We start from the raw sequence: 15,914 nt of genomic DNA, 5'->3' as shown, positions 1-15,914 counted from the left end.
CAGGAAGCTGGGAAACGTGAAGCTGCCTGCAGGCTCCTGCACCGCCCCTTGCATTTTCCTATCCAGGTCCATCCTTGAAAACTGTGTGGAGTCCCTATGGCCCACAAACTGGTGGAGAAGATAGGTTCACGTAGGCCACCAACCAACCAGAATTATCTGTAAATAGTGAAGCCACATAAACCAGAATGGGTGTGGGGGTGAGTCCTCTAGGGTACACGGAGGGTAGGGGTATGTGTGTGTGCGTGGGTGGGGGTGGTTCTGGTGGCACATGTTGGGGCTCTGGTGAGTGCAGGACCTGGGATTGGGAGAGGATGTTGGATTGTCTATTTGTTTGGAGTCCTAACGCAGAGAGGCCCTGATATTTCTCCCATATTTAGTTATTTCTTGTGACTGGACAGATCACTCAGCACCTGAGCAGAGTAGCACTTACTGTAGGGGAAACTCTATGAGAGATTAGACATAGAAAAGTGAAGGTTGCTTAGAACTTTGTTCTCAGGGGTTAAAAAAAAAAATTGGCTTGTTGGCAGGAAAGGCATCTTCCTCAGGTGGACACAAAATTGGCCACGTGAGGACAAGGCCCTCGTTCCAGGGTGGACAGTGTGGCAGAGCCAGGGCTGGTGGTGTGCCCACTGGTTTGTACCCAGTGTGCCTATGGCTGGTGAAAACACTGGATTCCCTCATTATTCCTGGGAAGAAAATGTGTTCCTAGTGTCTGTTGAACATCTAGTGGATCTCATGTGCAGGCTTAGGCACCAGAGAAAAGTCCGAAGTGAGTAAGGTTGTCTCCTGATAGGGAGTTTATATTTTCCAACCTGGCCCTGCCCAAGCGTAGCTGGAAAAGCTCAAGTACAGAGGGAAAGGTGGGCTCTGCAAGAGGCTGGGAGCTACCAGAGGACATGCAGGAGGAGCCACAGGAGGAGCAGGTGCCGTGCTGGACAGAGCCGCGAAGGTTTCTCGTTTAAAGGACATGTTTAATATTTTTTTTTAATTTTTATTTATTTATGATAGTCACACAGAGAGAGAGAGAGAGAGAGGCAGAGACACAGGCAGAGGGAGAAGCAGGCTCCATGCGCTGGGAGCCCGATGTGGGATTCGATCCCGGGTCTCCAGGATCGCGCCCTGGGCCAAAGGCAGGCGCCAAACCGCTGCGCCACCCAGGGATCCCAAAGGACATGTTTAAATTTAAGTTTCAATTTTATATATTTTTTAAGATTTTATTTATTTATTCATAAGAGACACAGAGAGAGAAAGAGAGAGAGAAGCAGAGACACAGGCAGAGAGAGAAGCAGGCTCCATGTGGGGAGCCTGATGTGGGACTCGATCCTGGGACCCCGGGATCACCCCGGGCTGAAGGCGGCGCTAAACCGCTGAGCCATCTGGGTTTCAATTTTATGTCATTAAATTAATACATTCACAGTCAGTTGATATTATTGCTTATGACTTTTTAACCCCCAAATTGTAATCAATTTGGAGAACATTGCAGTTACTTCAAAAATAAAGTTTTATGCATTGCTTTGATTCAAAAAAAGAGTCCCTTGTAAAGAAAAGTGGTTTTTAATTTTAATTTTGTAACGAAACATCCATTCCATATTGAATTAATAATTGAGAGTTGAGCATAAAAGACTGGGGTATTTCTAGATTCTATCACTTTCCATCCAGATTACCTCAGGTGACTTACAGCCTGGTAGCACTGCAGATTACTTAGCCTCCCAAAGTCTCAGTTTTGCCACCTACCCAAAGTGTAATAATAGGGCCTAGCTCACAGGGTTGCTCTGTGTGTGTGTGTGTGTGTGTGTGTGTGTGTGTGTGTGGTGTGTATTTGTGTGTAGATGTATGGTGTGTATGCATATGTATAAGGTGTGTATTTTTGTATGATATTTGCATTTTGTGTGTTTGGTGTATATTTGTGTTTGTATGTGTATGGTATGTATTTTTTTTCTGTGTGTATGCTATGTTTTGTGTGTGTGGTATGTGTGGTGTGAATGTGTGGTGCGTGCTGTGTATTTGTGTGTATATATGTATGGTATATATTTTTTGTGTGTTTATGGCATGTATTTATGTGTGTGTATATGGTGCGTATTTGTGTTAGTGTATTTGTGTATGTGTCTCTCTGCATGAGCGTGTGGAGGGCTTTGCCCAAGCCTCGCATCTAGAGTCCAGGACGTTTCTTACTGGAATGAACTTGGGATTATATACTGTGGAGCACAGTTGGATTTATGCTCCTTAAAGTTAGCTCCAAGGACTTTAAGAAAACACAACAAACGCAGGTAGTTTCAGTTTAAAGTATTTAAAAAGTTGGTTTGTGGTAATAGGTGATGATTTTACAGATATTTTGTGAACACCTTCCATGTGCCAAATGGTTCCACCCTGAGGATACAGTCCTATCCTTGTTCTTAAGGAGTTCCTTATCTTTGTTACCAGCAAGCAGAGCATCCTGATCTGGCATGGTAACGGCTAGGATGGTATAACTGGAATCTTCTGAATGCAGACTTTCCCCCCAGAAACACACTCTTTGTCAGCGGTAATAAAGGTGTAAGCCATGTAGGCCTCTGTAATCCCTTCTGTAGGTAAATGGGGCTGCTTTTTGAGCCTTGGTTCTAATGCTAAGTGGAAAGGACCTGCTGCTCAAGAAATGCGCATGCTTGCCTAGGTTCTCCTGGCTTCCCTGGAGCTCATCCCAGAGCCCCGGGCTTAGAACACAGCCCGGGCTTAGAACACAGCCCGCAAGACGCAGGAGGGCCAAGCCAGGAGGGCTCTAGTGAGCTGGGGGGTAGGAGACAGGTGGAGGAACTGGGCCACCCCCAGTGTGATGACCAGGGCCAGTGCCTTCCTCCTGCCCGAGGCTGGTGAAGGGCAAAGTTACGCTGGTGACAGGTGCGCAGGCAGGGCAGCAGTAGCTTTCTGGAAGCTTGGCGGTGGTAGAACTGTGTGCAGTGTAGGCCCGAAAGCACTTGCCTTTTGCCTTTCTGTGGCTTTGATTAGGGATCCCAGGAACAGGCCAGGATGGCTTCTGATGCCCTAGATGGCAGCTGTGTTGACATAGCCGACTGCAGACCAGATGACCTGGGACATGGAAGCATGCAGGCACTGCCTAGAACTAGTCCAGGATGCTGGGCCAGCTCTGCACTCCCAGAAACAGAGTCATTTCTCAAAAGTCAGGGACCTTGAAAGGGACGGTGCTAGGGTTTCAGGATTCTACTTCGGAATTCCTTTTCTCTTGTTGTTTCGTCAGTTAAGTTGGCTCCTTGGGCCAGTTAGTCTCTAGAATGTGACAGTCTCTGCTCGGATGAGCTGTGACTTGAGCCCAGGCATGGTAGGCCCTGGACTGGCGCTCTCACCTGCCAGGCTCTGAGCCTGAACAGGGTGCAGGCCCCTGCGGCGAGCTTATAGGGCGCCGGCCTGGCTCTTGGAATAGAAAGCTCTCCTCTCAGAAGAAAGGTCCTCAGTGTTCAGTTTGCTTCCACAGAGGGCAGGGGCTCTTTTTTTGCTCTGTTCCAGCTCTTTTCAGTAGAGAAGAACCATCCTCTGCTGGGGGGCAGGGGCAGGCAGGAGAAGAGGGGAAGCAAAGACCCGGGGTGCGGGGATTTTATCACAAAACCACCCTCAGGGCTCACTTCTGTTCCGTCCGTGTGTCCAGCTGCTACCCTGGAATCTGTCCTAGGCACTTGCCTGCCTTGGCTAGGTTGATTTATGTTTCCTATAGAAGGGGCCACACTGACTGAGCTGCCGTTTGGGGGCTCTCCGTGATCATTTCTGCTCTGATAACCTCTTGCCTCAACTGGCTCTTCGGAGCATTAACCATCGTGACACCTGGCCCACCACACACACTCACATTCGGGGTCGTGTTTTCTGTGTCCCTCCTGCCCAAGTCCAGGGTTCCGTCTGGCTCCCATCATCATGGCAGAGCCCAGTGCAGCCCTGACAGTTGTGGGCCTGGTTGCCTGGGGGCTGGGCCGGGACTGACTGCCCCTTCCTGGCTCACGTCTATACTGGAAGGCAGTCCTAGAGGATCTGTGACCGGGAACATTCTCTTTGTGGCTGACTTGACTGCCTGCTCACTGGAGTTCATTTCCTGGGTGGCACAATCTTATTCGCCCCTTGTGTCCCAGGCTGGAGTGCTTTTTGAATTTTACATTCCTGGGAAACTTGTAAAAGCCCCAGAGTCATCTCAAGATACAACTTGGAAAGAAACCTTTTTTGTCATCTGCAAATCGAACTAGGTCTGCGGATCCCTTCCCACCTCTGGCAAGTGGGGCTTGGGCCAGGGATAGGTTCTGGCGGAGGTAGGGGGGGACACCTCCTTCAGGACTGCCCCTGTCATCTCTGTATTGATCAGGCTGGACTGCCAGAGCAAGAAAAGAGAGCACGGGTTGTCCCCTCCCTCCCAGGCTACCTGGTCCCTGTTGCTGAGCTGAGGACAACACTGCAGGCTTTAGGAGTCTTCTTGCATACCCCATGAGAGGGGGAGTCAGCAGGCAGCGGGAGGGTGGAGGGAGTAATATATAGCCGTGGCCCAGGCCCAAATGCATTTGGTCACTGCCTCCAAGCCTTTATATAGCCACTGCAGGGAGTGACTCAGCCTGGAAAAAGAGAGTCACTTCAAGTTGCGATGCAGATGGACACGTCCTGCACGGGCTGCCTTGAGCCCGTGTGGCCAGGGCTCAGGAGGCGGGGGGGGGGGGGGTGGGGGAGCGGTGGGGGGTATGTGTGCCTGCAGGGGTCCCTGGCAAGGATGGTGTTACCATTGCATTGTGGAGTAGGAGTGGGGAAGTTCCTGGGCTCACATGTGACTGACTCCTTGTGTGTTTTTGACTGTGCAACTGTGTTCAGATGTTATTAGCAACACCTGGCAACATTTGAGTTGAGCACTGAGCACATTCTCCACTCGTGTTTTCTACAGATAGATGGACAGGCTCAGGAGACCAGCCTGGATCTTCAGTTTACCACTATTCTATGTTTTACCATCGTTTTTGTTCTTTTGCTTCCCTCCTCATAAGAATCTAAAATCAATTCCCACAAAAGAACTAGAAACACCAGCATAAATTTTCTTTCTCACTGGACATGTGAGTGGGTTCATTGAAGACCCACAGTGTCAGCTGACAGACTGTGACTTTAATAGAGGAGGGCAGAGCAGACATGCCCCTCGGGACTTGGACCTTTCAGGGAAGGCAGTGATGGAATAGGAGGCCTGCAAGCCTGGAAGGCCAGGGGGTGCAGGCTGGGCACAAGCTAGATACCCCCCCAACACACTGCTCAGTTCTAGTACAATTACTTTCTCCCACTTTCCAAGGGCAAGGCCTTTGTTTTTTTTTGTTGTTGTTGTTGTTTTTTGGGCAAGGCCTTTGTATTGAGCCATGCACTTGGTATCATGGACATTTGATAACAACTGTAGTATGAAAAAGTCTTAGCCATATTTACAGCATTTATTTAGGAATCTTTTCTTTATAAAACAGAATTCTTAAAAAAATTTTTTTTAAAGATTTTATTTATTCACGAGAGAGACATAGGCAGAGGGAGAAGCAGGCTCCCTGTAGACCCCGGGATCATGACCTGAGCCAAAGGCAGACACTCAACCACTGAGCCACCCAGGAGTCCCTAAAACAGAATTCTCAAAAATGCAAATTACTCTGCAAGATTCATTTCTCAGACAGGCAGCTAGCAACATTTTATTTGATGCTTCAATTTTATTTCTTTGTACAGAATTTTTAAAAAACCAACAAATTCAAGAAATGCCTCCCTTTGGCATTTCTTCAAAATGTTAAACATAGCATTATCCTCTGACCCATCATTTCCACCCCTAGGTATATATCCAGAAGAATTGAAAACATGTCCACACAGAAACTTGCACATGAATGTTCATAGCAGCATAATTCAAAATAGCCAAAAAGTAAAAATAACCCAGATGTCCATCGACAGACAAATTGATAAACAAAATGTGGTCTGTCCATATGAAGGAGTATTATTCGGCTATAAAGAGGAATGAAGCCCTGATACCCACTGCAACATGGATGAACTTTGAAAGCATTATACTAAGTAAAAGAAGCTAGATACAGAACGCCACATGATTCCATTTATACAAAATGTCAACAAGAGGCAAAAATCCACAGAGACAGAAAGTAGATAAGTGGCTGCCGGGGAAGGGTAACTCATAATATTTATGGAGTTTCTTTCTGGGGTGGTGAAACTGTTCTGGAATTGGATAGTGACAATGGTTATACAACTCTGTGAACAATATGTCAGATACCACTGAACTGTATACTTTTAAAGGGTAAACTTTATGGTATGTGACTTTTCCCTCCAACTCTTTTGTCAGTGCCTCTCTTTGTGGGGGTAGGAAATCATTCATTTGTTCTCTCTGATACTCTGAACAAACTCCCCCTATAAAAGTAGCTGGTGAATTTTCATCTTGGCAGTACCAGCTTCGTTTCCAGAAGGCTACTCTGGTATCTGACAAAACTATAAAGTTCAAATAATCAACTCAGATGTTTAATCATTCTAGAATCACCTACCGTTAAGTTATAATAAGACTTTAACTAGAAAAAGTTTAAAAATTAAAAGTGAGAATTTTAACTGTTACCGATTAAACCCTTTAAGCCAGCTGATCAACCCAAGAGGTTTATTTCCTCTTTGGGGTCCCTTGGAAAGAAAACCTGCCTCGTGTGTGAGGGGGTGATGGGTGTAAGTCACACAACTTAGTCACTGGCGAGTTGCCCTGTTGTCTGCCCTGCATTCCTGGCAGACCCTTCAGTGTGCTCCAAGGCACCAGGAGGCCTGTGGAGCAGGGGCATTAACTTGGGCCTGAGCAGATGGAGTGAGAGTCCAGTGCTAGCACCTTCATCTACAGAAGTATATATCATGCATACTTAGGGGGATCATGTGAGAAACATGTGAGATTCCGGGGAAGTAAATGTCCAGCCTTATGTTGGGAGTGGAGTGGGTATTTGGGCCAGATGATCTTGACCAAGTTCACTAAACATTCTGAGACTAGGACCTGTGTATGTTTGCAGGACTGATCATGTCCCAGCTACTAGGCAGGTGGAATGAAATCAGATGGATGGAACATAAAGTAGGTGCCCAGAAAACATTTCTGTCCTGTGTTCATTCTTTCCTCCCTCCCTCCCTTTCATAAGTAGCTCTGAGTGCTTGCCAGGGGCCAGGGGCAATCTGAGGTTTGGAGAGAGACAGCAGGGACTGAGAGAAGGTTCCAGCTCTCACAGAAGGGCAGGCAGATAGTGACCAAGTAAACATGTGGCACACGGACAGGATAACTTCCATTGGTGGTCAGAAGTGAAACAGGACACTAGGGTAGTGAGTGAATATGGATGGGGTGAGGGTTCTTCAGGGAGTTAGGGCAGTATTTAGAGTCAAAGATGGAAAATACCCCTTTGCACACATACACACACACCCCATCCCCTGCAAAGGATGAATTTGGGCAGGTTGTTGAGCAGTGGCGTCCCTAAAATTTCTTTCAGCTTAAAGCCCAGTCATTGTTACTTGTTTTTATCATTCAGCTACTTTTCAGACATCATGTTCCGTTCCTCTTCTTTCTGAGACTTGGATGCTCTTTGGTTTGGATGTTAGGAAGTTCTGGCAGTTTGAGGGATACCATCTTTTGTTCAATTGCCTTTGGCCCAGAAAAGTGAATTCTTAGGTCATCAATGAAGAATTAATCTGTGTGTGTGTGTGTGTGTGTGTGTGTGTGTTGGTGACACAGGAACCCTGCTGAGGAGCAGCAAGGTGGTGTCTCAGAGTCACCTCCTCTCTCCCCCAGGCCACACTTGCTTCCTGTGAACCCCGCGGGGACGCCTGTCTGGATTACTCCCTGAAATGTGGACACAGCCGCCGTTGCCTTTCCTTCCTGAGCTCGTGCGTCGCTTCCTTCTGTGTCTAGCAGTCTTTAAAGGGCTATTTTAAGTCTAACAGACAAATTATCTAAGAGTTTAATAACTGGCAAGAGGAAGAGACTGTAATTGGATTCATGTGGTATGGAAGTTTAGTCGACACCACGCCGAGTTGTACAACCTCTCTGGGCCTCTGTGTCCTCGTCCAAACACTGGGAGTGATGACAACTATCCTGGAGTTATGAGTCAGGCAACATGTTGTAGAATACCCAGAATAGCTTTGGCAAATAGTAGAAGCTCAATAAATGGCGCGTTGTATGTATGTTATTAAAACCTAATCTTCTGAAAGGAGAATTTGTGTTCATGAGCGTATTTTGAAGCCATAAAGGAACATGAATGTCATAAAAATCCTCTAACAGCCTAGATTCGACCTGTCTGTCTGTGTAACTATAGACCTGGTTTCTACTGCAGACGTGAGTATTAAATGAAATAAAAATAGGCTCCCTCCATATGTATAGAGATGGTCATTTTCCTCTCCCTTTGGCTGAGCTTGGTTGTTCATAGAGAGAAATACTTGGGCTGGACTCACCCTTTGGAAGCTCTTCTTTGCATATAGCCCCCAGTGCATCTTTATGAGCGATAACCTCCACTGAAGTGCATTTTGAATGGAGGAGATCACTCTGTGGAGATCTTCTCCAGAGATACCTTTGTCGTGTGTAGGTTGTAAGGCATAATGACTAAACGTGAAGGCCATCAAATTTGGTTTGGAATTGTAGTGAACTGTTGTTTATTAATATTTATCAAACATTTGCTAAGAGCAAAGCGTTATGCTGAGTGCATTACAGACCCTTCCCAGTCCTTCACTGTCACTCTGGGAGGAGGGTGTCGCTAATGCCGCCTCATGGTCTGTCAGCCACCTGCCTACCAGGCAGCAGACTCCTGAGAACAAGGCTGTAACCACTGTGCTACCCTGTCTCCTTTTAGCTTCTAGAAGCTGCCTTTTCATTACTTGTCAGCAATTTCTCTTCTATTAGTAGGAAAAAGTACTGATTTTTTTAAAAAAAATTTATTTATTCTTGAAAGATACAGAGAAAGATAGAGACATAGGCAGAGGGAGAAGAAGCAGTTTCCTCGAGGGGAGTCCAATGTGGGACTCGATCCCAGGATCCCAGGATCCCACCCTGAGCCAAAGGCAGATGCTTAACTACTGCGCCACCCAGGTACTCCCAAAGTACTGATTTTTGAGTATTACTTTGAAGTGACACACTCATTTAAAGGTGTGTGTATGTGCAAGCATGCATGTGTTCTGTGGGAGTGTACCCAGTCGGGAGCCAGTAGCCTGCAATCTGACGTTAGTTCAAGGGTATTGGTTAGGGGATTATTATAACCAGAGCACAGAAAAGTCTTCCCTTCTGTCTTGAAAGAATGTCAGTCAAGAAAGAGACAGTTGGGGCACCTGGGTGGCTCAATGGTTGAGCATCTTCCTTCAACTCAGGTCATGATCCCGGGGTCCTGGGATTGAGTTTCACATTGGGCTCCCTGCAGGGAGCCTGCTTCTCCCTCTGCCTATGTCTCTGCCCCTCTCTCCGTGTCTCTCATGAATCAAATAAATTCTTAAAAAAAAAAAAAAAAAAGAATTCATTTTGGTATGCAGCTAAGAGTCATGGTGATCCTTCTAGTGTGTGGAGTTGGAGTCCCAGGGCGATTCTGTTTTGAGGGCTCTGGTCACTGCAGGGACACAGTGGTATGTAATAGCCAGTGACAACAGCTGACAATGAGTACGTACTGTGTGTGCGCCAGTGTTCCAACAACTTCAGATGGGTTGGCTGAACTCAGGATGCCTGTGAAGTAAGCACCCTGTTTATCTCCATTGCAAAGAGGAAAACTGAGGCCCAGAGAGGAGTAGGAAGAGGTGTAGCTAATAAGCGGCGAAACTGGCTGGAGGTTTTCAACCCAGGCTGACTGGCTGCAGGTCTGTGCCAGAGCAGGTCCTCAGGGAGCATTTACTGAGCTCTGGCAGTGACAGGCCAGACCCTCAGAGCTGCCCTCCCCCGCCTCCCCAGCAGCAAGACATCCCAGTGCAGTTAGCGGGGAGCACAGGGTCTGGGTGACTGCCTCCTGATGCACCTTCTAGCTGCAGGACCCCCCCTGCCCCAGTGGTTCCCTATTCAGGGTGCTTTAGAGAGGCGCCGCCGCCAAGAGCCCCTGGGATAAGTAGCCTGAGGTTGGACAGCCGGTGACAGTGTGCCTAGCATTTCTTTCAAGAACTTGTCTGAGGGAGTAGCCACTTAGGCAGAAGGACCCAGAAGGTACATGCCCCCCCTGCCTTCCCTGAGCCCCACTCACAGGCCTCAACGTAGGATTTTCCCTGCGGGGACTCCATTCTCTTGTACACCAAGCTGTGTAATGGCTTTGATTATTTTTTTTTATGTGAAATATTTCTCGCATACTGAAAAGTATAGAAAACAAAACATTTTCACGCCCTTCGTGAGGGCTGGATAGATGTTGACATTTTGCCCATTTGCCTCTGATGCCTGTTTTTGTCAAACAGAAATAACACCTTTCACACGCAGCTCAAACCCCATTTCCATTCCTTCTCCCACCTTCTTCCTCAGATGGAAACCCCATCCTGAAACCGATGGTTCCTTTTCTTATGCTTTTTGCATTTGTTGCAGTGTTTATGCATTCCTAAGCAGTGTGTGTTGTTGTATCGGTACATGTATTTTACTGTTTGTACAAATGGTACTATGCAAATGGTATCTTGCTATATATGTATATATCCTTTGACACCTTGCCTTTTTCACCAAGTGTTACTTCTTATTTTATTTTTTTATAAGATTTTTTTGTTGTTGGAGAGAGAGTGCACACTGCACATGAGTGGGGGGATGGGTGGAGGCAGAGGGAGAAACAGACTCCCCGCTGAGCAGGGAGCCTGATGCGAGGCTCCATCCCAGGACCTCAGGATTATGACATGAGCTGAAGGCAGACACTCAGCCGACTGAGCCACCCAGGTGCCCCACCAAGTGTTACCTTTTAGAGAGTTAGTCCTGGGTGCTACCTCTATGCATCTAGTTGATTCATTTGAGCTGTAACACAGTATTCTGCTGTGTGTGGGAACCACAGGAGATGTATCCATCACCTTTTAAGATGGCATGTGGATTTTTGGTTTGCTGACACTCTTCACTTATTATAATACTTCCCCTGGGGAGTAGTGGCTTTAGGAATTTTGTGGGGTGGACACCCAGAAGTGCAGTCCTAAGTCACAGCCTCAACCAGCCTGATGTGCCCAGTAGTTGCATTTGATGGTGCGTGCTGTCACTCCCACTGGCGAGCTCCCGGTTGTGTCCTTGCCAACTTTTGCCGTGTTTCCTTATTTCTAATGTGGGTGAACACCCTTTTGTACAATGACTTGCCTGTACAGTGTCATCTTTAGTATATATATTTTTTAAGATTTATTATTCATGAGAGAGACAGACAGACAGGCAGAGAGAGAGAAGCAGGCTCCATGCAGGAAGCTTGAGGTGGGATCGTGACCTGAGCCGAAGGCAGGCGCCCAACTGCTTGAGCCACCCAGGAATCCCTCATCTGTAGTGTCTTAACTGCTCGTATCCTTTGCTTATTTTATCTGTTGGGCTGTTTACTATTTTTCTTACCAGCTTGTGGGCAGTTTAACATTCTGAATTGAGACCTTGTGCTGTATGTGTGCTTTGCTGGTATATCATCCTGGGCGGTTGGCCTGTCCTTTTGCTATGTTTACAGTGTCGTTCGTCACTGGTAGATTTTAATTTTAATGCAGGTGAAATGTTTTCCAGGTTTAGTTGTAAAGTTTACGTTTTCTTGTATCTTTTGTCAGAAACCTGCCCCATGCTGATGGCATAAAGACAGTCTCCTGCTTTCTTTCAGTAGTTTTTTTGTGTTTGCTTTTCATGTTGGGCCTATAATATATTGTGTAGATGGTCTTGGGTGCAGCTCTGATTTACCTGTCTTTTGAGAGCCCCTCATTCCATAACGTTTACCATGGGATCCACCTTTCCCAATCTCTTTGCTAAGGCTGGGTATCTGGTAGGGGAAGGGACTGGCCTCCCCACTCTTCAAAATCATCTAAGCTGTGCTTCCACATCACTTTTAGAGTCCTTTATCCACCTCCATTTTAAAAATTCTGTTGGGAATTGCGCTGTATTTGGAGATTAGCTCAGAGAGGCTTTATTTATAAAGTGTTGAGAGTTTTGATGGAATTACTTTAGATCTTAGGTGAATTTCGTCCTGTGTATGGCTGCAGGGATCTGTGAAAACTAGACACTCTTAACTTGCCCTAGTTCATTGTATGGATGGAGAATCGTCACAACCGAAGGATTGATCATTGTAGTCTGGAGCCAGGCACAAAAATAAACCCCACTCTGTTATCATAGGTGGCTATGATTAAGATCAGGGGGAAGGTCAGCCCTGGGCCTCCTAACATTGACAGTTTCGTTCAGAAGATTAAGTGGTTCTTCATTTTTGGCCCCAGCCATCAGTAGCTTAAAGCCATTACTGTCTATTGGCTGTTTGGTTTGTCTGAAATATGGGGCTGGTCTCAGCCTATTTCCCCGGGGTCAGGTGTGTTCACATAATCAAAGTGCCAGGAGCCCATATCGTGCCTCTGTGTGTGTGTGCGCGCGCATGTGTGCACATGTGCACACACACATACACACACATATGAGCACAGATTAGCCTTCTTGGGGGAGGAATGCACAGGGCCAAGACAGAGGGATGTTCTTCTTGTGTTTGCTTTTTAAAATATGCGCTCTTCATTAGTAGAGTTTTCTAGCTCGTTTTGAGATAGATTTGTTCAGCCAGTTATGTGGTGCTTTCGGAAATGGCCATTCGTGAAGCTGTCACCCACTGACAAAGTGAAGAAAAATGAAGATCCCTTTACTGATGATGTGTGTTAGGGATTTTCATCGGCCACTGTGATTCCCATGACCTGTTCAGGGAAGGGCGATAGCTTGTTTCCTTTCATTAAAAGTTAGTGACGACGAGGAAATTTTTATTTATTCTGTTTGTATATAAACAAGCCACGAAAAGCATTTCATATATATTTAAATGATTGCTTTGCCAAAGAAAAAATGCTGGTTCCCACAGTGATATGAAACCCCTCTGCCAGTGACCTGTGAGTTAGGAATGAAGTGAACAGTAAAAAATTTGATTAGGACAGGTTGGGCTTAATACAGTGCAGAACAGAACTTGGGGTTTGATTCCCTTTCCTCCTTTAATATATGGGAAATGTTTATATATTTCTTTCTTTTTCTTTCAAATCAGTTTGTTCTTCAAATTAGATAAAATGTTTGTGTTAATTTTCTTAATTACAAGTGTGAGAAGTGAGTTCCATGGTAACCCTTTATAAGTAACTGAACTGATAAGTTAGAACCAGAAGAGCCGAGAATCATTTTTATTTTAAAATTCTTTTTGCATTAACACATCTGCAGTGTTGAAGAATATATGGAAAATTGAAATAGTGCTTCTATCCTGCCGTGTCTCCAGCACGTCAATAAATCACCTTTTTTTCCTTTTAAAATGTCTGGCCTTATAATTTATGTTTGCATAACCCATTACTAAATTCATAGTAGGTGTTTTAGTTGGCAGGCATTATTCCAGGGATTCTGAAGATCTTGAAAAAAAATACAGAGCCTTTGTTAGTATTTATATTTAAGTGGACATTTTCCTTTTAAAGAAAATAATGAACTAGTTTTTATAAAAAGAATTGGGAGCTAGCTATTTACCTTTTTCTTAAGCAAACAAGATTAAGTCTGTTTTCCCACATTATCAACTATGATCATGGATTTCTTAATAGACGTTTTCCCCTCTTTCTTTCTTCTTTTGATTAAAACCGGCAGAAGAAAAGGATCAGGATATTCGGATCATACTAATTTCTATATAATTTTCTGTAGGTTTCATGACGCACATAAAATAAGAATTTCTGGTTTAGTGATTTTTTTTTCATTTTCTAAATGCATTTGACTGTTTTCGTTATAAAGTGAAGATGAATATCTTCATTCATTTATAACAGTGTTTGGTGCTTGACCAGAAATAGAAATGTTCAGGGCTAGTTCACATACTTGTGGCTTACCTTTGAGACTTTCTAATTTTTAACCAGACATTTAAAAATAATCATTGTGTCTTCCAGCTCTAAGTTAGGAAAACTTTCAGAGCTTCACTTTGAATGATGAAAAAAAGAGTTATTTCTGTTTTTTTTTTTTTTAATTGTAAAAGTTTAAAAAGTGATTTTTATGGTAGTGACAAAGCCGGAAGGACCATTTATGGTTTTCTGAAGAAGTTTGCTTCATTCGAAATTTCTAGCCTTCTCTTTCCCTGTCATTAGCTGGTCAATAAAGTTTTCAATATAAAATATGTCTCAGCCCATTGAAATGACTGTGGCCAATCAGAGGAGGGATTGTTTCTCCCCAAGGGAGCCTTAATATGTTTATCAGGAAGTCTGTAGCCTCCTCAGTCTCTTTGTGAGACGGATTGCAGGTCATTGTTTAAAGGAGAGTGTTGTGTTAAAATGCAGAATTGAACACTGTTCAAGCTATGATCTAAAAGCAAGCCCAGTTGTGCTGTATAAGCTTGAAAAACTCTGCCTTCCTCCTACCTGAGGATGAAAAGGAATGACAGTCTTCTCTGTTTTAGCTTATTTCAGAGTCCTAGCTAGCTCTTCAGATATTTTTTTAAGTGCCTTCTTGTCATCATAACATTACTTTGTTATCAGAGATGTTTATTCTGGTGGTATGGCTCTGACAGATCTTCTGCACTGATGGAATGATTTCTCTTGGGATCAAAAGGTGCCTCTTGTGCTTCTGCATTTACTTCTGGAAACTGGAGGAGCCATCACTCAGGCCTCCTGGTGCAGTGCAGGGTTTTAAGAGTCCGTCCAACTTTTAAAAACTTCACTCTCGGTTTTGAGCCTCTGGTGACTCTTCCAAGAATGAAAAGAGGACATGAAAAGAAATGGTATTGCTGCTTTCAGTAGATGAGAAACACATTCCCTGGCTTCCCGTGGGTCTTGCTTTCCCCCTCTGCATCCACCTCCTGTCCTGGTCTTGGTGGCCTCACCAGCGGGAGCCCTGAGGCTGTGTCCCAGAAAGCATTTCCACCCGGGAAGGTGCTGTGCCAGAAGCTGGGAGAAAGGAGAAAAGAGGTGTTTATCGTCCCAAAGACGCCTTCCAACTTTTATTATTAACTCCTTTCCAAAGTAAACTTTCGGGTTTGTTTCAAGTCACTGCTGGCCAAAGTGCAGTTGGGTTTGCCGTGTCCTGTAGGAGTGGAGGCGAAAACAGCATTGCCCTGGCCTGGAAGGAGGAGGGGAGCCGGATGCTGGCCACGGGGCACTTTGGCCTCTAGGAGCCTGGGGCAGGAATGACTGAGGCCCACCCCTCGATTAGCCCTCTCTGGGTCCTGTGCCACTTGAGAGGTGCTGGGAGTCCCCACTCCCCAGCCCAGAGACAGGTACGGAGATGCAGCATTTCAGTAAAAAGTAGTAATTGACAAAATGGCGAGGATGGTGCCCAGAGGACGCTTCGGGCAAAGAGAAGGGGCCCCGTGGGAGATGCGGGAGCCCTATGCCAGTATCGGCCCATGTGGGGCTGTCACCAGGAGCGAACAGCCCCGCCGCAGGTAGGGTGGGCAATGGCATGGTGCAGAGCCTCCGGAGGGAGGCTAAAGAGCCTGGACTTCCCTCTGCCAAGTGGCTACAGGGCATATACTTAGGAGGGATGTGGCCGTATATCCAAGTTGCATAGTTGATGCTGCACGCTGTGGTGTAGCATGTGGATGTTTCTGGAACAGAGGCGGAGCCAGAATATCTGGGATGCTGCTTTCACAGGCTGGGCGAGAATGAGTTAGCAAATGGTAGTAGGTCGGATCCATAGAGCAAACGCCTACTGTGCACCTCCTCTGTGTTAGGCACTGTTCTAGCCCCTGAGGACGCAGCAGTGAACAGAATACCCCAGATGCCCGCCCTCTCCTTGCTTAACCTTCGAGTGGAGGTGACAGCAAACCAAAACACAGGACCGTGTTCTATGAGATGCCAGCATGGAA

At 45.8% G+C, this 15,914-nt stretch overlaps 1 protein-coding gene across 12 annotated transcripts in view; it reads left to right on the top strand.

Moving 5' to 3' along the window:
* CUX1 (cut like homeobox 1) overlaps positions 1 to 15,914 on the top strand; it is a 363,575-nt gene that overhangs the window by 80,505 nt on the left and 267,156 nt on the right. The window lies entirely within an intron of this gene.

The sequence above is a fragment of the Vulpes vulpes genome, chromosome 3 (genome assembly GCF_048418805.1).
Source record: "Vulpes vulpes isolate BD-2025 chromosome 3, VulVul3, whole genome shotgun sequence".
Lineage (NCBI taxonomy): Eukaryota > Metazoa > Chordata > Mammalia > Carnivora > Canidae > Vulpes > Vulpes vulpes.
The sequence above is the reverse complement of the archived record's forward strand: the minus strand, read 5'-3'. Positions and strand labels throughout refer to the sequence as shown.